Raw genomic sequence first — 24,508 nt, forward strand, 5'->3', positions numbered from 1 at the left:
GAGCATACCTTCAAAAAGTTCATCACCTTTTTTGGTCTTTAGGCTCTCCAAGTATTTAGGACAGTTCCTCCTCCAGTGGCCTTCAGCATGACAATGGAAATACTTTTCCTTTGCTTCAGCTACCTTAAGACCATCCTTCTTTGACTTGCTCTCTCTCTTCTGCTTCTTTACGAGTTTAGCTTTCTTCCTTCCAATAGACTTTTTCTTGGAAGAAGAAATTTGCTCCACAACGAGAACAGTGTCCCTTGAACTCTTCAAGATATCTTTCGTTGTGACCAACATGTTGCCAAGTTCAGAAATAGTGCAGTCAAGTTTGTTCATATGAAAATTTATGATGAATTGACTATATGAACTGGTAAGGGATTGAAGGATCAGATCCATTTGCAATTCCCTTTGCATATCAAGTCCGAGCTTTCCAAGCTCCTCAATATCCTTGATCACTATCATACAGTGCTCAAGGACAGACTACCCCTTGCGCATCTTGAGGTTGAAGAGTCTCTTGGATACTTCGAAGCATGCAGTACGGCTTTGCTCGCCATACAACTCTTGTAGGTGAGTGATCATAGCCCGAACAGTGGGCATATGTTCGTGTTGGCTTTACAACTCATTTGACATGAATGCCAACACATAACACTTGACCCGACAGTCTTCATCCATCCACTTCTCAAAAGCAGCTCTCTGCTCAGCAGTATGACAGTTTGGTAACACAACGGGATCCTGATCGAGAATATAGCTTAAATTTTCTGAGGTCAGGATAATCTTGAAATTTTTGAGTCAGTCTTTATAATTATTACTGATCAAACGATTTATTTCAAGAATGCGAGCTAGAGGGTTTAAGGCTGACATAATGGTTTAACTGCGAGAGTAGAGATTCAAGTTAGACTTTCATATTTAATATTTTAATTTACTTCTAGAGATTTTAAGATGCAAATAATGACAATCACTAATTTTTCGGATCCCTCCACTCCCCTGAAAGGAAATGAAAATCCTAATACGACAAAAGATTCCTAGTGGGTGCTGCGGTCCCACTGATGACATGCACCTCACCTAACAGTTATTAGTAACATACACACTGATGCATAGGCAACTCTTTACCCAGATACTTCACTAAGCATGTTGCAGCCACTTGATCTCTAAGTCATGTGGGCTCACCTAACAGTTATTGCCCACACTTCTTAGTTAAGCCTGACCCACTGTTCACAAGCAGGTGCAAGGCCGTCATTAGATCCCTCACCAATATTTATGGAGAGTTTTGGATTTAGGTCTCATCTAATCATTCATCATATGACTGATCTAACTGGCATAGGCTAAACCAAACCGCTAAGCAATCTAATTCAAGACCCAATCTTTCAACTTGGCCAAATAAGTGGAGAACGGTGGGGGTCCCCCCCATTGCCTTCCTTAGACACTAATGAATTGGCCAGATCAGCTAACAAAATCAATTAAATAATCATATCTTATTAACTTGCCTTAGACACCAATAGGTCGATTGATCAGAATTGGTTAGCTCAAGTGAATTAGGCTCAAACCAATGAGCCAAATTAGGTCCTTAGGTTAATCGATTCTACATATGGGATTCAATCAATTTGATCAACAATAATTGTATGATCATTAACTTAATCGATCTAACTCAATTCAACACTTGACTCAGTTTGACCAATTACTTAATCGAATTAGTCCCATATGACTCAAATCAAAAATCTTAGATGTAATCCTATTACATGACCTAATTTTTAATTTTTTCATGATCAAAAATCTCATGTACAAATATAAATTTTATATTTTAAAATTATATTTTAGATCTAAATTTTTTGTATGAAAATAAGTTTTAAAATATGAAAATAATTTTTATATTTTAACATACAAATATTTATCATATATATGCATGTATAATTAGATCTAAATAAAATTTCAGATCTAAGTATGATATCATATATCTCATATACTAATCATGAATAAAATTAAAAATAAATTTATGATCTAAATATGCAATCATATATCACATATATGAATCAAAATTTAGATTATAAAAATTTTAAATTTCATGCATGCATCTATATTTCACATGAACATTAACTAGAACTCTTTCTAGATCAAAATTCAGATCTATGCATGCAACAACATATCAACTATATATTCTAAAATTAAATTTAAAATTAAATTTTAGATTTGAAGATCCATCTATATATCTTATGCATCAAAAAAAAATTAATTTTAAAATTTTTTTAAAATATGTATATCAAAATTCAGCATATGAAAATCTATGACTCTGATACCACTGTCGGAATTCGAAGTTTGGTGCATGCATGTATGTTTTAAAATTTTATTTTCTAAATAACATAGTAGAGAATAAGATTAAAATAATTTTAATCTAAATTATATATGCATAAAAATATCAAAATCATGTGGATCTATTTTATATGCTGAAATTGATATATGTTGAAATTCAGATTATGATCAAATTACATATCTGTTTCGCAATCCCTTTCTTCAAAACTAGATCTGGAAGAGATGAGGCTCTCTGTTAGCCATACAAGGGTCTGGCCTCTACGAGTATCCACTCAAGATCAGTCTGGAACAGTCCTCTATAATCTAAATTTTGATTCTCCAAAATTCAGCCTACTGAATCTGAACGAAGCCTGGATCGCGATCAACACTTGATCTTTCTCTTTGATCTTCTTCTTCTTTTCTTCTCTAGAGTTTCTTCTTACTATTTACTGCTATCAGATGCTACAAACCAGCAAGAAAGAGGTATCCAAACTCTTTTGGATATGAAACTCCTTGGGACGTGCATCTCAAATAAGGGGTGTATAGAACACCCAAGAAAAGAGAAAGGGAGAGGAAAAGAGGGCGTGGGGAGAGCCTTTGGGTGAGAGGGGCTGCTGGTTTTGATGCTCTAAGAATCTTAGGAGAGATCTCTTTAAATAGGCATAAGGATTGAATCCTATTCAATCATATAATACAAGTCTTACTTGTATTAGGATTCTTATTAACTTAAGTTATCCAACTTATATTAGGAAGCCCATTAGGTGCCAACTATTGGAGCCCTTGCATCCATAATTAGACATCCTCTTTTGCACCCAAAAGACATCCCATATGAAAACTAAAGACCCTCTAATTAATGGCCATGCTCAAATTGATCAAATCAAAGTGGCACCCCATAATAACTATCAAGGAGATTCATAAGGGACTTGCACCCTTAATTTATATGATCCATAACCTTAGACACCTAATAATTGAAGTCTCATAAATCTTATTCATGTAGGTTATTAGCAGGTAATTAAGTTAGAATTAACTTATTAAATAAGTAATCCTAACAGAAAGAAAAATTGGGTCCAACCATGTACTAGCAAGATTACCATAAACCCAATGGATTTCTCTAAACTCAATTGATACTTCATAAGCTCAATTACTTATTCTAGACCAATCCCTTTATTGTGTGACCTCATAAGTTCAATTCCATCTGGTAGTGAGATATACAATGATCTCTATCATAATATCATTGAAACTCTTTTCAATGGATCGGAACAATTTCACTCTAACTCAATCATGAATTATCTATCCGAAACAATCCTAGTAAGCTCTCACAATCCATCAGTGACACTTAACAGTATGTAGTGATAACCCAGTAGAACTGAAATAAATCTCTAGATATAGTTAATGATAAGTGATATATTTTTATATTAATTGTAGATATTTTTGATAATTTATGGTGTTAACATCTTCTTAAAAACCTAATTTCATGAATTTATTATTTTTTTTTGAAAAATAAATAATTTTAAAAATATATATATAATTAGATATATTTATGAAAAATAAAATATTAATTTAATTGAGTAATTTAAGTAGTAAAATAAAAAAAAAATTTAAAAATTTAATACATATTTTTTCTAATTTTTTAGGTAAAAATCGGAGCAAAAATGGAGCCAAAATATCCTAAAAAATCTTAAAAATAGTCTCCGATGCATGGTGAACTAGTCGGTCGGTCCACAGAGCCAGGGCGTGGTCCACCAAAAATAATACACGATCCACAAGCATGGTCTACGGGTGGTGGAAGCCTCTTTTGCACGATCCAATGGCTAACATTCATCCCGACCCAGATCCAACAGTCCACGTTTGCTGCCAATTTATAAAAGAAGTCATATGGCGCGATCTGACAGCCCAGAACTAATCTAAACCCAGATCGGATGGTCAGAATCGAATCTGACCCTGATAAGAAGTAAAAGGCTGATCTGAGCGGTCCAATCCAGATCCGATGGTCAGGAATATTCCTAAGAGATCAATACGTTTTTTATGGTTTTAGGACTCCTTTTCCTATCAAAAAATTATAAAAAATTTATTTATAAATAGGAGATCCGAAAATAAGCTTTAAGAGGAGAAAAAATTAGAGAAAAAATAAAAAAAAAATAGAAAAAAAAATTAAAGAGCTTTAGGGATCATTTATTAGGAGATTATGGAGCTAGAGAGCTTGATGCGAGGCTAAATTCCTTCAATCCAGAAATATGATGAAGCCTGTAAACAGGTTTTTTTTTTTTTATTTAATTTTTATATAATAAAATTTTACTTTTATTTCATATCTTTTTACTTTTTTCTGAGATATTGATCCAACCTACACGGCCTATACCTTCTCTTGACATGTTGTGATCTCTAGATATGGTACGTACTTAGGAAAGATAGATCGTAGTATGTTAGATTAAATCTTAGATCTTGTAATTGATTTTAGATAGTTTATACTCCAACAGCACGAGCTGTGATCTACTGATACAGCTCGTATCCCTTAGAGATAAACTATACTAATACCATAATTATAAGAATTAAATATTATAATATAAAAAAAAGAAGAAAATAAATCTCTTTGCATGGTGGATTCAGAATTCTTGGGTTATTTTTTTGAATTATTTTCTTTCATAATTTAATTTATACTTTTGATTTTTTGCTATTCTATTTCTTGTTAATCCTTCTACAATCAATTCTCTTTTTATTTTTTCTTAAAAGAAAAAGATAATCGTCCTAGATCCCCATGGAAACGATCTCTACTCATCCTATCTATATAGTTTGAGTTAGTTTTTCTTCTTGACTGCCTACGACAGCGATCAAATTTTGGTACCATTATCGGAGATCTAGGCATGATTATTTAAAAAAAAAATTAATTTCTTTTTAATTACTTTTTAACTTATCTAGTTCCTTAGTCAAACTTACTTTCTTTCAAAAAAAAAATTCTCTACATTGACACCTCATAATCTACTTAGAGAGTTAGATACTTAATCACAAAACCTAAAAAAAAATAAAATAAATCAATTTACTCTTAACAAACTATCAAATCTGGTAACCTTTTCTTTTTGCATTGCATAATTTCATAAAATATCTTAAGGGCACAAATCCTAAACAAGATAAGATAGAGATTTCATCATCCTTTCTTGGCCTACAAACCATCATCCTACATATTGCATTGACCTAAATCTTAACTTAAAATCAATTAGACGTTGGCCCCTAAGGACTTTCGAGCTCAATAGGACAAGGGATCCTAAGAGTAAGATCGGGTTAGGGTCAGTCAGTTTGATTGATGTCTAGAAAAGTGGTTCAAGGACTATATCCTAAAGGAAGGTGGTTATTTAATTGATTTCATTTTCTTACCTGACCAACTCAGTTGGTGTCTAAAGAAAGCAATGGGGGGACCCCCACCGACCTTACACTTATCTGTCCAGTTGAGTGGCTAGTCTTTTATCTGAAGTGCTCAAAGGCAACCTTGACAGTTAGGAGCTGTCTAGATCTAGGGTTACCCTTAGCTAGGATTGATTGCATAATGTGATTACTAACCTACAAACTTTAACCCTAATTAAAATACTCTTCTCTAACGTCTCTAGATTTAGGACTCCTTAGGACTCTCATCTCTAGAACTCTTCTTCTTCTCCTTTTTTTCTCTCATATATTAAAATTTAAAAAAATTAAAAAAAAATAAAAAAAATTCTACTTGGATAAAATGAAAATTGCAAGATATAATCTAAAACCTACAAGCCTATAAGGTTACTGAGAAAGAAATGGATTCCAATAGACAACCTAGAACTCTGTTGGACCTGTATTATTCTATTTGCTCTATCCAACCATCTAGAATTAGATCCTCAACTAATAATTTTACAATTGATTCTCAAATGATTAACATGCATCCTACATTCACTGAAATTGAAAATACATACATTTATTCAAGAGAGTTTGAAGATACTAGAATTGCAACTTTGACCAATAGAATTGAAGCCTTAGAATTTGAAAGACATATTCAATTTAATCAAGTGCTAGCACCCATGTGCATTGGATGTGATGCACCAGATCATATTATGGAGGAGTGTCCTTATTTGATGAACCCAATCCAAACTGAGCTCATACAGGAGAGTGCATTCAATGAAAGCTACATAAATGAATTTTATGCACCAATCTATAACCCAGGGTCTGAAAGTCATCCCAATTTTATATGGTCACAAGATGCAACATTAGGAGCCCATAATTTTTATCAATCCTATCTATGACCCAACCAAACACTGAATGATCAACTAGATTTAGATCCTGAGAAAGGAGTCAACACATTAGAAAAGAGTCTAGATATCTTAGCGCAATCAACCTCAAACATTAAAAATATCCTCAATAATTTCATGCAAACTACTGACCAATTATTTAAACAATTGGGCCAATCAACTATAGCGGTTAGTAAACTAGAAGAGGATAAATTATCAAGCCAACTAGAGGTTGACCCTAGAGCTCAGAATGGTCTAGAACTTAAAGATCAATTCAATCAGTTGAGAACATTTAGGTCTGAGGAACTGAAGGAGATACTCAAAGTTGATAATAATGAGGTATCCACACCTAGTGACCATTACACTCAGCTAAACCTAAAATTAATTGTTGAACCCCTCATGACACTAGTTGAACCTCTGCTTAAAAAGAAAGAGGCAACAATAGGAGATCCAGAAATACTTTCTCAACACATCGAGTATATAGATCTAGATCTCTTAAAACCCCGACTAGTACTTAAGTTATACCTAGATCTAATTATAAAGAAAGAATTGTTAGTTATCAGGAGAATGAGTCATATAATGGTCCCAAATAGAAAATACTTTAAGGAAGAGCCTGAATCATGTAGAGAATTACAGACTCATGTTAAGATTCGACCAGAAATAGGATAGATACTCTTTTAGCGTCTGGCTGAAGACATTAAACTTAGCATTTTTTGAGAGGCAATCCAAATTTCTTTTACTTTGTTTTAACTGATTTTTATTTTTTAAAAAATAAAGGACTGCTCTGTATGGAAGAGCCTGTCAATAATTTGGTCTGGCTAAAGATAAAAAACTTAGCACTCTTTGGGAGGCAACTCAGTTTTCAGTTTTTGCTTTTACTTTCTTTTGCATTATGTTCAGGTTAATCAAGGCTTGCTTTGTACGGATTTGAAGGCAATATTGGCTAAGATGGGGGAAGCACCAATTTTAAAAAAAGCTTCTGGATCTGGTAATATCTCTCCTTTTTCTTTCTCTTTTTATGCACCCTTCATTTTTTCTACTCCATTGAGGACAATGTCGATTAAGTTGGAGGGGAGAATAAAAAAAAAATTAAAAATTCTCAAGTAAGTTAGTATTTAGCATTTAAGCACCAGATTATATTTAAGAATTGAGTTAAACCATGTATTTTTAAAAGAAAATTGATGTACAGACCAGAGAGTTTGTGAAATATCGAGGGATCAAATATTAAGAAAACTCAATAAGGAGTTAAGTTTAAAACTTAAACAGTTTTTTTTGAGCATTTTTAAATTTTTCTACCAGTATCAAAGAAGAGTTTACTTCTTATGGACTTATGTAAGGTAACTATACGTTTCTTCATATATTTAAAAAAATATATTTCAAGTACTTCATGCTGAGTAACCAGGCCTTTTTGCCTAAGCAAGCATTGAGTTTCGTGTCAAAAGATATGAAGGGCAAAAAAGCTTTGTTGTAAAGTTAATTTTAACTCATAGTCTGTTTGATTCGAGCAAGTAGATCTGAGAAGTATTCTATACTTAGTGCCCTAAAGTCATCTGGTTTGGAAGTCATTAGCTGAAAACTCACTACATGGGTCAAACAGAAAGCTTAAGAAATTAAGACACTCAATAGCGGTACAATATTAAAAAAAAAAAAAAAGAGTTCAATAAATGAAGGACGGAAGCAATAATATGCTTGTCCATAAGAAGATTAATGATTTAGAGATAAAGGTAGAAATAATTTAGAAAAAATTCAAAAAAATTTAGTGTTCTTAGTTTAACTCTTATATTGATTAGTATTAATACTCCAATGACATAACTCACTCACACTCTACTATATATCAGTGGCCTTTTTAAAATAATTTAGTAAAATTTGAGACCTTAAGTTAAATGGTACTTAAATCTAAATTCTTTCTTTATTCGAGGACGAGCAAAGTTCAAGTTGGAGGGTGTAATAAGTGGTATATTTTTATATTTATGGTAAATATTTTTGATAATTTATAGTGTTAACATCTTCTTAAAAATCTAATTTCATAAATTTATTAATTTTTTTTGAAAAATAAGTAATTTTAGAAAAAAATATGAAATTAGATATATTTATAAAAAATAAGATATTAATTTAATTGAGTAATTAAAGCATCAAAATGAAAAAAAAAATTGAAAAATTTAATGCATATCTTTTTCAATTTTTCAAGTGAAAATCGGAGCAAAAATAGAGCCAAAATATCCTAAAAAACTTTAAAAATAGCCTCCGGTGCATGGTGGACCAGTCGGTCGATCCACAGAGCCAGGGCACAGTCCACAGGCATGGTCTACGGGTGGTGGAAGCCTCTTTTGCATGATCCAACGGCTGACATTCATCCCGACCCAAATCCGACGGTCCACGTTTGCTGTCGATTTATAAGAGAAGATATATGATGCGATCCGATGGCCCAGAATCAATCCAAACCCAGATCGAATGATCAGAATCAAATTCGACCCTGATAAGGAGTAAAAGGTTAATTTTTGGTCTAATCTGAGCAGTCCAATCCAGATCCGACGGTCAAAAATATTTCTAGGAGATCAATACGTTTTCTAAGGGTTTTAGGACTTCTTTTCCTACCAAAAAATTATAAAAAATTCATCTATAAATAGGAGATCCGGAAATAAACTTTAAGAGAAGAAAAAATCAAAGAAAAAGCAAGAAAAAAATAGAAAAAAAAATTTAAAGAGCTTTGAAGATCAATTATTGGGAGATTATGGAGCTAGAGGGCTTGATGCGAGGCTAAATCCCTTCAATCCAGAAATATGATGAAGCCTGTAAATGGATTTTTATTTTTTTCTTTTTGTATTTAATTTTTATACAATAAAATTTTACTTTTATTTCATATCTTTTTATTTTTTTCTGGGATATTGATCCAACCTACGCGGCCTATACCTTCTCTTGACGTGCCGTGATCTCTGGATACGGTACGTGCTTAGGAAAGATAGATTGTAGTATGCTAGATTAAATCTTAGATCTTGTAATTAAATTTAGATAGTTTATACTTCAACAGGACGAGCTGTGATCTACTAATACAGTTCGGATCCCTTAGAGATAAACTATACTAATACCATAATTACAAGAATTAAATATTGTAATATAAAAAAAAAAGAAAATAAATCTCTTTGCATGGTGGATTCAGAATTTCTGGGTTATTTCTCTGAATTATTTTCTTTCATAATTTAATTTATACTTTTGATTTCTTGCTATTCTATTTCTTGTTAATCCTTCTACAATCAATTCTTTTTTTATTTCTTCTTAAAAGAAAAAGATAATCGTCCTAGATCTCCGTGGAAACGATCCCTACTCATCCTATCTATATAGTTTAAGTTGATTTTTATTCTTGACCGCCTACGACAGTGATCAGTTAACGTATGATTTAGTCCCTCTATCGTGAGTTCTGACTAGATGACAGGTCATGGGTAAATCATCAAACCTCAACATCAGTCATATGATAGATTGATTAGCTCAAGTCCAATTGTGACTTCTATAGAAACTCTTTTCTATTAATCACACTACTGTGGCCACAGACTCTTGGACTTAGCCTCTCAAATCTCATAGGACTACTCCTCTCTATGAAGATCGATAGATCCCATCTTGATGCGCACTCCGCTCTTACAATGGACCAACTGTCACCAACATTCACTATAAGGGCTTATTGAGACCCATGTTTATGTGCTAATCAAACTCCAACAGTCTCACTGTGAGTAGCAGTACCATCTCAAGTCAAAAGACTAGTCACACAACTACAGCATCGAGACAATCACTGACGATTGAATAGAAATTCAAGTGATCTTTCGTATGGTCATGCTCAGTGCCAGTTGTTCTCTAACAACCATCCGTACTTGTCGCCCTGTATCTCTACACAGTAAATTAGAGATCCATCTATCCCGAAGGAAGCGATTTATGCATCAGTCTATCCGGATCTATCATCGTCCTTATGATGATCCTATAATCGAGAGCTTTTAAAAATTAAATACATGTCTCTAATTCTCAATACTTTGAGAATACGTATCGAAACTAATTCCATGAATGATGTAAGGACACATTACACTTGAATGAAAAAGAACTTGCCCCTTTTATTGATCATATCAATATATTAAGTATAAATTTGTGCCCTAGATATATTATAATGTGTCAACCATATTGACTTCTAGGACATACATCTAACAATCCAAGGGTATGGGCCGTGCTCTCTATGATAGGTTATATCTTTATTGATTAGATACCAATCTAAGGCATGCTAAGAAGAGTATCAGCTATCTAACAAGCAAACAATTAAAATCCTAAGAATCCACTTTCATACTTGCATCCGATCTTTAATTAATTCTCTTTATTTACTTATTTTTTTATTAATCTAAGTAGTCTTTTAATCAACTTTCATACTACTATCTAACCTAAAACTAACCGACTCAATCGTGACTAACATGGTTTCTATGGATACAATCCTGACTCACACTATCTACATAGTAGTGAATTAGATTTATTTTTGACCATCTACGATAGCGATCAATGCATCTACAACAGGTTTCGAATTTGATCCAATCAAATTCAGTTCTATGGGTTCTCTAGATTACGTCAGTTCTTCTACTCATCGAACTTCATCAAGCTCAATTTTAAAGGTACTAATTTCTTCACTAAGAAATTTTTTTTCTAAAAGTGTGCTTTATTACTGACGAACACTTTATGTTCATCAGCATGGTAGAAGTAATACCTCTTAGTTTATTTTGGATACCCTATGAAGATACACTTGCTAGATCTAGGTCCAAGTTTGTCTATGTTCAAACGTCTAACATAAGTTGGATAGCCCCAAATCCTAAGGTGCGAGAGTACTGATTTATGTCCAGTCCATATCTTATATGGTATTTTATTCGTAGACTTACTCAAAACCTTATTAAGTACATAGCAAGCCAACTCGAGTGCATATCCCCAAAAAGAGATTGGTAGAGTTGAAAAATATATCATGGACCGAACCATATCCAACAGAGTTCGATTTTTTCTTTCTGAGATGTCATTATGCTGTGGTATTCTAAAAGAGATCCATTACGAGAGAATCTCATTCTCTTCTAGATATGTCAGAAACTTATTTGAAAGGTATTCACCTCCTCGATCAGATTGAAGGGTTTTAATACTCTTCTCAATTTGTTTCTCTACCTCAGTATGAAATCGTTTGAACATTTTAAACGATTCAGACTTGTATTTCATTAAGTAGATGTACCTATACCTAGATAGGTCATCTATGAATATAATGAAATAATGATATCCATCTTTAGCATTTATGCTCATAGGTCCACATACATCAGTATATACAAGACCTAGAACTTCATTGGTTCATTCATCTTTTTCAGTAAAAAATGACTTGGTTATCTTTCCAAGTAGACAAAACTCACAAGTTGGCAATGATTTATAATCATTATCCTTAAGGGTTTCCTCTTGGATTAACCTGTTCATCCTGCTCTTATTGATATGACCTAGCCTACAATGCCAAAAGTAGCTATCCGATACATCATCTATCCTACGATATTTTCTCGATGTGTATATTACACTAGACCACGATACAACATAAATTTTATTGTCCAATTATCTATACATTACAATAATACTATTCAAAATGATATCACAAAAAAAAAATTATTAAAATTTCATAATTTTCTTTAGCCAAAAAGTCTATAGAAATTATATTCAATAAGAAACTAGTATAAAAATGACAATCACTAAGAACAATGATATAAAAATTGAATACAAGTTTGTTGATTTCTAAAGCTAGAATTAGAACTGATCTTACATCTCCAACATTCAGAAATCTCTCACTGTCTTCAAATCTCTTACTGATCTAAAGTCTCTGCAATGAATTATAAATATTAATAAGACTACTAGTATCTAATATCCAGATCATTACATCACAAATAAAGAAGTTGCAAGGTGTTATCATATAATTATCTGGCCCAACAATCGATTGCTTCTTCTTTTTTGGCCTATTTGGATCAAGAAAAGCTATGTATTGAGGATAGTTCCTCTTCCAATCACCTTGCTTCTTATAGTAAAAGCACTCTGCCTGATTCTAATCGGTTCTGGACTTGGACTTCTTGGTCTGACCCTCAACACTTGGCACCTTTTTATTCTTTTTCTTCTTCCCTTTCTTAAAGGGACGATGTCTGCCCGAAGAAGATCCTCCCACTACATTCACCGTTTCTTTATGGAGCTGATGATCCTTCTCAAAAATCTACAGCAACCCCAACAGATCGTGGTAGTTCACTACAAGCTTCGTTATTCGATAATGACTGAGAAACGATCGATAGGACTTCGGTAAAAAATTTAGGATCACATCCTTCCCAAACTATTCATGCAAGGGAAAGCCAAGCTTGCTCTGATATTCAATTTGTTCGATCATGTATAATACATGATTAGTGACCGACATTCCATCCCTCATCCTGGCATTAAAAACAGCACATTGGTCTTGTACCGCTTAATGTCATCGGGAGTGCCAAAAGACTTGTTCAATATCTTGAGCATGTCTTCTAGTTGAGCTTCCTCGAATTTGTGACTGAACTCATCGATCATGGCTGCCCACATGATACAATGCACTGTGATGCGGTCGTTGAGCCACTTCAGGTAAGTATCTCGAACCACACTGCGAGCATTCGAAGTGGGCTCCTCATGTACCAGATCTGTCAACACATACAAGATCTGCTCGTGCTCCAAGACTATCTTCAATTTTCGATACCAGCTATCAAAATTTAGTTCTGTCAGTTTATCACTGTCCAACAGTGAATGAAGCGATAAGTTGGTGGCCATAACTGCATAAAAAAAAAATCAAAAGTCTAATTCTTATATGAATTAATTAAGCCTAAAAATATAGACTTAAGTTTAAAGGTTCTTCCACTATTTTATATGAATTGATAGCCTCTACCTCCAATTCAAAAAATTATCTTAATTTCTTAGGGGGGTACTAGAATCCATACAGACTGCACATGAGCTTGACTTTGGTCGGCTCACCCATGTACATCTATAGATAGGTTCTTAATTAACTAATTATTTCATCAAATAATTTCTAGTAATTAATTTTATCCCAAGTTTCTAACAGTAGACTTTGGCTTCTACTGAAAGATCTAGTTAGGTCCAACCATTAATATGATCATATTCAAGAATCTAACTAACAAATAATCAGACCCAACTTTGATCGGTCATCCTGAACACCCATAAGAGAGACTCGACTAAGTCATCATATTATAAATGATAATTCTAATAGCAGATGAGCACCAGGTCTTTGGGCCATCCAATGATCATCTGACTAACGGATCCATTATCATCCAACTTAATGGGAAGCTATGATCTAGTCATCCCTATAACTAGCTCATTTTATGGACCTAATAATTTAGAGGATTTGATTGACTTAAAAAAGAGAAGAAATTGAATTTGACCAGCTAATCATAATCCGACCACTAACTTCACCAAGTCAGATCAAAGAAGACTAGATTAAATTTAAGCTGGTCATGGCACCTAAATCAGTCACACTAATCAACCTATACAGTATGGATTTAGTATGAATCCATAAGCAATCGAATCAAAAGCTGATTCACCATATTGGTCAGATAAGTGAGATCGATGGGAGGGATATACCATTAACTTACCATAGACTCAATCTATACGAGTAGCTCCCAATTAATGACCACCGATCAAGACTGCCAAACTTATCTTAGACACCAATTGATTTATCAGATTCAATTTGATTTGCCTAAAGACTCAGACTTGACCAATAAGCCACGATTGAGGTCCATCTTAATCTAATCAAAGATATGAACATTGACCAACTATAACTATTGTAATAGTTCTAGAAAAATTTTGATTTAATTTAATTCAATTTTTGATTAGATTTGATCAATTTCTCTAATTGGTCTATGTTCCATTTGATTCTAACTTTAGGTCTAACCTAATTAAGATAACACGATCAAACTAACCCATGTGTCCCCATGTTTTATGAAAGTATCATTAGATCTTTAATTCATAATTCTAGATCCAATTAGTTTCATACTTAATTCTCAATTAAGTTTGTAATTAACATGGGTTAAGGTTTATTAAAATAATTTCAATTTTGTAAAATTTTCATCTCGAAAAACTGGGTCGGCTTAGTTCTAAACTAAGTCGGCTAACTACAATGGGTCGATCAAGTTTGATACTTGGTTGGCTAATTATAGATGAACAATAACTATTATTGTTCGACCTGTGGCAACTGAGTCGGCTCAAACAAAATTGAGCCAACTATATCAGGAGATTGGGTCGACCAAGTTCAAAATTGGGTTGGCTCAATTTGCATGCCAGCTAAATTTTTCAGAGTTTCAGCAAATGAAAACTTTTTGTAAATCAAAACAAAATCAATCATAAACCAATTTTTGGATCATATTTAAACCTTTTATGATTACAGATTTTATTTTTCTTGATTAAAATAATTTTTAATCTTTTTTATTAGATAATTTACTTTTCATCCATTTTGTATCACATACAGCCAAATCTTAGGGTTTCAAAAATTAGGATTTTGCAGAAAAGTAAGTTTTAAACCTTTCGCATTTCATCTTCATAAGCAAATAGCACCCCTACATGCCATAAGAGATCCCTATGGAATAGGAGGAGAGGGTCACAAAATCTTACTTTCTCCTATGATCGAACGGCCAAGAATGCTCAATCCAATTACTTGGCTAATAGGCTTCTAATTTATTTATATCACATATGAAAAATTTAGATCCAATCTAAATCATGCTAGATCTCATCATAATCAGATCATGCTACATCCAAAATCATATTTTTAATACAACATGCATACATATACATGTTATAATAGGACCTAGGCTCTGATACCACTGTTGAAAAATCGGTAGGTGCATAGCATTATTTTAAAAAATTTTATACAATAAAAAATCAGATTAAATAATTTAATCTATACTACATGCTTAAGATCTAATCTTAATACCAACTCTAGGATCTATAATATTATATAATGCATGTACGTGATCTGAAAATGAAATCTACACATAAGACATATCAAATATGTGATCATAGATCTAATCTATGCATCAATCAAGTTCAGAACTCGATACCTTTAGGTGGGTAGAAGGACTCCACGTCTGAAATTTGGGGACTTGAAGTTTGCTCACAACCGCATAGGATGTCCGACCTCTACAGGTGATCTACTCGAAGTCCTGTACTGATCTGTCATCCCGATAGTACTAGCTCGCGTAACGACTTCGAGATGGCTGATCTATCTTTCGTCTTCAGATGTCCCAAACTCCTCCAGATCTGAAGAAAGATTAGGAGTAATATGTGACGTAGGAAGAAGGAGAGAAGAACTCTCTCTCTTAGATATTCTCTCTCCCAAAACCCTAGAATAGTTTTCTAGGATGCTCATCCAAGAGGAGGAAGTTCTCCTCTATGCTCACACGCCAATGATGGCCTCCCAACCCAAGACCTCACACCCTAAAACCCTAGCCTCAATGATCTCTCAATGATTTCTATATTCTGATTGTTGTCCCATAAAAATTTGGGGTTTATATAGATGAGGTGTGGAGGTATTTGGATGGAAACAGATTTCTTATCTTCACTTGAATTTAAATCAGATTTGAATTTGATTGGATCAACCAATTGATCCAAACTCTTGATCCCTATCAAGAGTGGATGACAAAACTTCTTAGGGTGGAGATCTATCATGCTAATATGAAATTGGCATTGGAAAAGGTGGGTGGCATTTCATGGGTGATCGGCTAGGGTAAGAAAGAGTCCAAGTTGATTTGGACTCTTTAAAGATTATCCAATTAAGTCTCTAACCTAACCAAATTAGGTTAAACCAATTAGATCAATCTGAATCCAATCCAATTAGATCCCAAACATGATTAAATTCTAATCAAATCAAAATTTAATTAAGTCTAATTTTTGATCAAATCAGGAATCATTCATCCTAGATAATTAGGTCATCTCATAACCTAATCAGGTCAAACTAAATTGAATCTAATTCAATTAGTTTTGAACTAATTTACATTGTTCAATCAAATTGAGTTAATCAGTAATCTAATTACTAATTATTCTCCTATAATAGATTGTAACTTTTGCATAAGGCTAACAATCAATAGAATTGATGACTAAATCTTAGAATGATTCTTAATCATTGATCAACCATGTGATCAGTTAGTAATTTTTTTTGAGTATGAACCCATAGATTCATACCTAAATTAATAGTACAGAAATAACTTTCTGAACTAATCGATGTAACCATCTAATAATGGGATCCGATGTTCGGATAGGCCGAATGATTGCAAAATAATATTCAAAAACCTACTGGCATGTGGTTATCGTATAATTCATTCCTTTGACTCTAATGCTCAAGATGACCTAGGGTTTAACTGTCAACCCTGAAATAGTCGACCATGTTATATTTCAATATTTCAAATCCATCACATGGTTTATCCTGATCAAGATTTTACTAAATTGAAATATACTGATGCATTAACTCCTACTTATTCGGAGAGGTTAATACCGTTTTGACTCACACACCAACTTGACAAGTACTTGACTGTACCTAAAAATCTTCTATCACTGAATTAGAAATTTAGATATCTGACATCAAAGTACAATGAGTTGCTTGTAAGTCACCATGGTGATCTCAAATCGGAGGGACACTTATACCCATATCCTTCATGAGCTACTCTTGACAGTAGAGTGCTCCATAGTTGGTCACGTTCGGTACGAATATACTCTTACACTCTACTACATGCCATATCAGTGTCTCTACACTCTCTGTTTTAGAGGACAAGCAACTCATATGGTATACAATGACCTATACCTGATATTGTTATCGCCTTAGTAATAACGTATCATTTGATCGCGAACAAGTTTAAGGACTATTTCTTCTATTTAATTGATCCTAAGGACTTTATCACAATAAAAGAATTTATGTTAAAGATGTAGATATTTATGATAAAAAATATCAAATAACTTTTATTATTGAATAGTTCATATACAAGTATAAATGAGCATAACTGTCATCAGGTTGATGATTAACTTTGGGACATAATTCTCAATAGATTGATTTATGAATAATTCTCCATGATCAATAATTTCTAGATAGAGTATAAGAAGTATCAAATACTAAATGATAGAGATTAAATAACATGGGTTCTAATAATTCTCATGTCATATTAATGCATTAATCAACCTTTCACAGAAGTTGCATGTAAAAGAGGTGCTGAGGGGTTCAACATGAAAACTCCAAGAGGGATTTTTACCCTTTAGGTATGAGATTGATATCTCCAAAAGATATTTCCCAACATATTTATGGAGATACAGCATATGAGCTAGATTCCTTATGCTTCAACTATAGAGAGCCTCATGTATGCCATGCTATGTACACAGACATATAACTACTGCTGTGAGTGCCACAAATAAATATCGATTAAATTCAGATTGAGAATACTGAATAGCTGTGAAAATATTTTTAAGTACTTAAGAAGCACTTAGGATATGTTCATGATCTTTAGAGAAGAAAGGTTAAGAATATAATAATTCACAAATTTAGACTTTATGTCTGATGTTGATGGTAAAGAGTCTACATCAAGATATATTTACTTGTACAATGAAAATTCAATAAATTGAAAGAGTTCCAAACAATCAATCATTGTAAATTCTAGAAGTCGTATATATCACTGCTTATGAGGTTACTAGGAAAGCCTTTTGGTTAAAAAGGATTTGCTGCAGAACTAAATATAATGTCATTAGATGGCACAACATTGTACTAAGCCAACATAGATGCCATAGCCCTAGCTAAAGAATCTAGATCTCATCAGAATTTCTAACACATAAGAATGATAATTTTTTAATTATTCACGACTATTTCGAGAAGTAAGACTTCAAGAATTAGAGAGTAGATCCCACAAAAATATGGTAGGCTCACTGACTAACTATCTAGCCAATAAAGGACCAAAGTACATCTTAAGAAGATAGGACATAAGTTTAAGACAGATTGACTTTAGTGCAAGTGAGAGATTGTTAGATGTATGCCCTAGAAGCCACTTAAATAGATACATTAATTTTTTCTAAGACATAATTTCATAGTTGATCTAATTAATTAGGATAGTTAATTTTTATTCATGTAGTATATATATCTATGAATTATTTAGAAAATTAATAAGATGATGATACATATTCTCAAGAGTTAAAAATTTGAGGCATGTATCATTGATGGTTAATTTTTAAATTACTTTTGATCGATGGATCATCATGAAGACGGTAATTGATCCGATTAGATTGGTGCACGGATCACTTTTTTTTGGATAAACGAGTCTCAATTCTACAGTGTGGAGATACTGAAGCGAGAGTGTAGGTATTTATTAGAGAAAAAAGATATCGAGTGTAACCAATACGAGAAGTCACTTAGATATTTACTCACTCGTCAGTAACTTTCTCGATGCTGTAGTGGTGTGACTAGTTCTTTGACCTGCGGTGCCTCGACTATTCACAATAAGGTTGCTGTAGTTTAACTGTACAAATACTTGATCTCTTAGCCATTTGGATCTTTATGGTGTATATTGACTATAGTAGATTCATTGTAAGAGTAGGATATGTACTTAGATGGGATCTATCGATCTTAGTAAATAAAAAGAAGTCCTATGTGATTTATGAAACTGAGTTCAGAAGATCTTAGTTAGGATAGAGTGAATGATGAAAAAATATTTTTATAATTTTTATATAAGAACTCAAATCGAATAAATCTTACATATGACAGATGATGGAATTTGATGAGTTTTTCATAACCTCCATCTTATCGGCACTCATAATAGAAGAACTGAATTACACAGTAACTATACCTAGAGGTTCATTCCTTCTGTTCTGCTAGATCGTCACTATATGCTATTAGGCATCACTAGTGGATTGTGAGATCATAGAGAATTATTTTGATGGTCAATAATTCTCAATTAGTGAATTAAAATAGTTTCAATCTATTAAAAGAAGTTTCAATGATATTTTGTTGAAGATCAAAATATATCTTACTATCAGATACAATAGAACTTATAGAGTCACAATCAAAAGAGGTCCTGACTGATCAAATTGTTGAATTGTGATTTCAAATCATAAAAGATTCAATTATCAATTTGATTGATGATTGGATGAATATGTAAAAAATTATATGGAGGACTTGCTAAGAGTTACTAAGTTATAGGAAGACTTAATTGTAACTATTGCTAGATTATTTGATTTGATCAAATAATTGAGGTTGAGTTCGAGTCAAATTAAATTTGAATTTAATTTGATGGGACTTAGACTTAATTTGAGTCAAATTAGATTTTATAAGTCTAAAAGGGTTTGGACTCAATAAGTACTTGACTTATTATGAAACCTAAATCAATTTGGATTTGGACTCAAATCAAATTAAGATCTTATCTATAAAGAAATTTAACCTGCAGAAGGACTCTCTTTGAGATATGGTGCCTCATATGGGACCACGCCTCATGGAAATTAGTGTGAAATAGGGAGCGCACAAAAGGGTGGCACCTCATAAGATGTGGCATGCTTATCTCCTGGAGTCCTAGCCCTTTTGGACTCTTATCCCTTAAAACCCTAAGGTGTGAGATTTAATAAGGGGCGCCCCCAAATAAGAAGGTATGGGTAGATAGATAGGCGTGAGAGATGCTCAATGCATAAGAGAAATAGGGCATGGGGTTTTGGTTGTTAGATGCCAAAAACCCTCTCCCTCTTTCTCTTCCACACATCTAACTGTTGGAGGCCCTCTTCCTCTCCCCTCTCTACCTATTCCACACTATCTTCTCACTTCTTTGTGTGGGATGTCCAAGGGTTGGTCACCTTCATCTCCTTCTCCTGCAAATTCCGTCCAAGAGTTGGATGAAAGGAAAGAAAAGAGATTTAATCTCTTGTCTCCTTCTCTAGATCTTTTTCTTTTCTCTTGAGAAGAGAAAGAAAAAAAATCAGATTAAATCTAATTTCTTACTCCTCTTACAAATCTCTTTGGTTCTCTTGAGAAGAGAATCAGAAGGGAGAAAAGATTCAACAATTTAAGGAGCGATCTCTACAAGAGAGCTAGCACTTCGATGAGATCAGAATCTCCTGATCAAATCAGTCTCGAGTGGATATCTATAAAAGTTGGATATTTGTGCAGCTTCAACAGACCTTGAAGATATCCATGATCATCGAATCATGGCTTCAACTGATCTTGATGACATCTACAGATCATCAGATTGCAGTGAAGATCTAGTCGCATAAAGATAAAAATTAGATTTTTATTTCTACATAGATCATAGTATTGTACATATGATGATGCCTAATTTTATGTTGAGATATGATCTCTATGCATGCTAGATTAGATTAGATCTGATTAAAGATTAACTTTAATATGATTATGGCATAAGGTTGTCCTAGCATAACAATGAAATATTATATTGTATGGTTGTCCTAGAATGATGTTGAAAATAGCTTTTAAAATTTATCTTCCACTGTATAATTAGTTTTTAAAATTTCTGCTTGCATAATGAAAGCCATGTGATGGATTTCCTAACAATCTTACTGTGAGGATTTAACATAAAATTAATCTTAACTTAAACTTGAAAGAACGTGCATTGATATCAAGATGATGATTATAAATCTTAGACTTGTAGTCACTTAGTGTTGATCATATTAGTTTAAATTTTAAATGCAACAGAAAGCTTCTTAAAATTAATTCAATTCCAGTTATTGCACCAACTTTAATCAAAAAAAGATGAGATCTTGAATTATATTTTACTAAAGGGGCAAAATTCTTGAGTTGACATAGAAGTTTCATTCTTGGGAAGAATCTATGCTTCAATATAGAAATGCATATGAGCATTATTTTTGATCTAAGTGATTGGGTTACTTGCAAACATTTAGTATGATCATATGTTCAGTTTGACAGAATTACCATGCACTAGTAAATGAGATGCTTGTGCATTTTGAGTTAGCACCTCTAACTTTAGAAGATCTAGAATTTTGAGGATGAAATATTTTTAAGGATGGGCGAATGTGAAACCCGGCCCATCTGGCCACTTTTTTTTTCGAAGTCGGCAAACCTACAGCCGACTTTATCGATAAAATTTGAAAAAAAATTAGGATCGAAATATGGAATCCTAAATTCTATTAGGATTTGACATCTCGAATTTAATCCACAAGAGAAAAATCCAAGATAGAAAAGCCCAGCTCGAAGAGCACATCATGAGAAACTCGAAAACATGGCATAATGGGGCCCGCAACATGTGGTATAGTGGGGCCTGTAGCACGTATCCCAACAGGACCCGCAGGCTGGCCCATGAGCGTGCAAGGCCTGCAGCAGTGCAGCCCAAGTGTGGGCCATAGCCCAATGCGGGGATTGTTGGGAATAGTGTCCCAAAGCCAATCGTCAGCCTGTTGACGGTTGTGCTCATTTTTTGTATTTGTACATGAATTATGAATTAATAAAAATTATTTTGATATTTTTTCATCACAAAATGTTTCATCTTCTAATGAACTCCTATGTTGTGGTGAAGTCCTTAGGACTATTTAGACTCGATAAAGGAGGATTTGTCGTTTAGCCCTTAAATCTGTTCACGACCAAATGATATGTTATTACCAAAGACGACAACGTTTATCAAGTATAGGTCGTTGTGTGCCATATAAGTTAGTTGTCCTCTTAACCAATGAGTGTGGAGACACTGGTATGGCATACAGGTGAGATGTAAGGGTACATCTGCACTGAACGTGACCGACTCCAGAGCTATTTCTGCTGTCAAAATTTGCTCCAATAGAATATGGGTATAAATATCCCTCTGACCTAAGACCGCCACGATGACTTGCAAGCAACTCACTGCACTTAGGCACTGGACTACCTGAATTTTTAATTCAGTGATGGAAGGCTGCTGGGTGTAGTCAAGTACTTGACTTGTCGGTACATGTGTCAAGATGGGATTGACCACTCCAGTTTAGGAGCTGTGTATAGTCATATTTCAATTTAGCAAAATCTTGGCCAGGGTAGTCCTTGTGAGGAGTTACAGGACTATTTGAGTTGAGCACGACTCAGATGATCTGATCAGGATTGACAGTTTAACCCTGAGTCATCCTAAACACAGGGGTCAAAAGAATGAATTATACAGTAACCATATTCATGTAGGTTCTGAGTGCTGCGATTGTGACTATTCGATCTATTCGGACGTCGGGTACCATTGCTAGATGGTCACTTCGATTAGTACAGGAATTGGTTTCTGTGCTACCGACTTAGGTTCGAACCTGCGGGGTCACACACATTAGAGGTTCCTATCTGATCTGATGGCTGGTGTAGAATCCTACATGTTTGGGACTCAGTGATCGAGAATCAAGATTCTCTGATCACGAGTTCCACACATTATGGGTACCGGGGTCAAGAGTCCCATTGGTTGGGATTTTTCGATCTGGGTTACATATCGATGAATTCTGATGCTCGGTTGCCCATCGAATTTGGATTCAGTATTTATGAGAGGTTTAATTAGTAATTTGATCGTTAATTAACTCAATTTGATTGAGTAATTATTTTTGGATCAAGTCCAATTGAATTGGATTCAGTTGGATTTGATCCGATTAGGTTAAGAGTTGACCTAATCATCGAGATGGTTTGGTCCCTGATTTGATCAGAGGTTGGACTTAGTCAATTCCTAATTTGATTAAGATTTTATTGAGCCTAATTAAGCCTAATTAAGTTGGATTTAAATTAGTCTAATTGAACCTAACTTATTTGGTTCAATTAGGTTGGTTTAAATAATTAAACCACCTTGACCCAATCTTCATGCACCACCTCACTTCCATTGCACCCATTTGAATTCATGAGAAGAAACTTCTCATGAATTTTTTCTTCACGCCAAGCCCTCTCCATGCCCCACTTTAATGTGCCAAATGAATGGATAAGGATGATTGGTTGGCCATTCAAATTCAAAATAAAGTTTGAATTTGAATGGGCAATCAATCTTTGCACCTTATCTCTTTTTTTACACCCTATTTATTACATGAGAAAAGGTTTCTCATGAAATCACTCCATGCATAATTTTAGCCATGCCTCACATCTTTAGTGGATAAGGGATGAGTTGGTGTCCATTTGAATTCAAAATTTGATTTGAATTCAAATGTACAATTACTCATCTTTATCTTTTCTTTTGGATAAGACGTTTGACGTTGTTATAAAGGAGGAGAAGAGTGGGGCGTGCAAGAAGAAGATTTTTGGAGAAAAATTCTGGGGCGTGAGAAGTCTTATGCGTGAGAAGGAAGTCTATATCCTTCCAAGAGAAAAAGAAAGAAAAGAAAGAAAAGTGGGTGCAAGATTTTCAGTGAGTTCCCTAGAGTTTTAGCCTGGGATTCGGGAAGTGAGAAAGTGAGCTACGAGTATCGTGAGCCCACAAAATCTCAGGAAGATCTTCAACATCCTCTCAAGCATGTCCGTTGATGATTCAAAGCATCCGAAGAATCGACAGACATCAATCGAAGGAGTTCGATCAGTATCAGCCGTCAAAAGGGCTCTATAACGAGCTAGCACTCGTGAGGAGTCGATCAGATCGGAAGCTTCGTGTGGACGATCCGCAAAGGCCAGACACACTATGTGGCTACATCGTGATGATTAGACTCTCTCGATGGTGATCAGACTGCGGTGATCTACTACCCGCACAAAGGTATTATGTTCTGAACACATTACAGTAAAGTATTTACTGTTCGAATTTGAATTTCAAATTTAAATGCATGCATGCTATATATCATATTTAGATCCTAGTGTAGGATAAATTTATATTAATTAATTAGATTAATTAATATTTTTTTACTGTAAAATTATAATTTTAAAAAAAATTTAAAATTATCATTTTACCCTTGCACTGAATTTCTCCACAAATGGTATCAGAGCGGGTTCTTAGATATGATATATATATTTGCATGCGTAGATTAAGTTATAATCTAAAAGTTTAAATTTGAAATTTGAAATTCAAAAT

The sequence above is a fragment of the Elaeis guineensis genome, chromosome 15 (assembly GCF_000442705.2).
Source record: "Elaeis guineensis isolate ETL-2024a chromosome 15, EG11, whole genome shotgun sequence".
Classification (NCBI taxonomy): Eukaryota; Viridiplantae; Streptophyta; class Magnoliopsida; order Arecales; family Arecaceae; genus Elaeis; species Elaeis guineensis.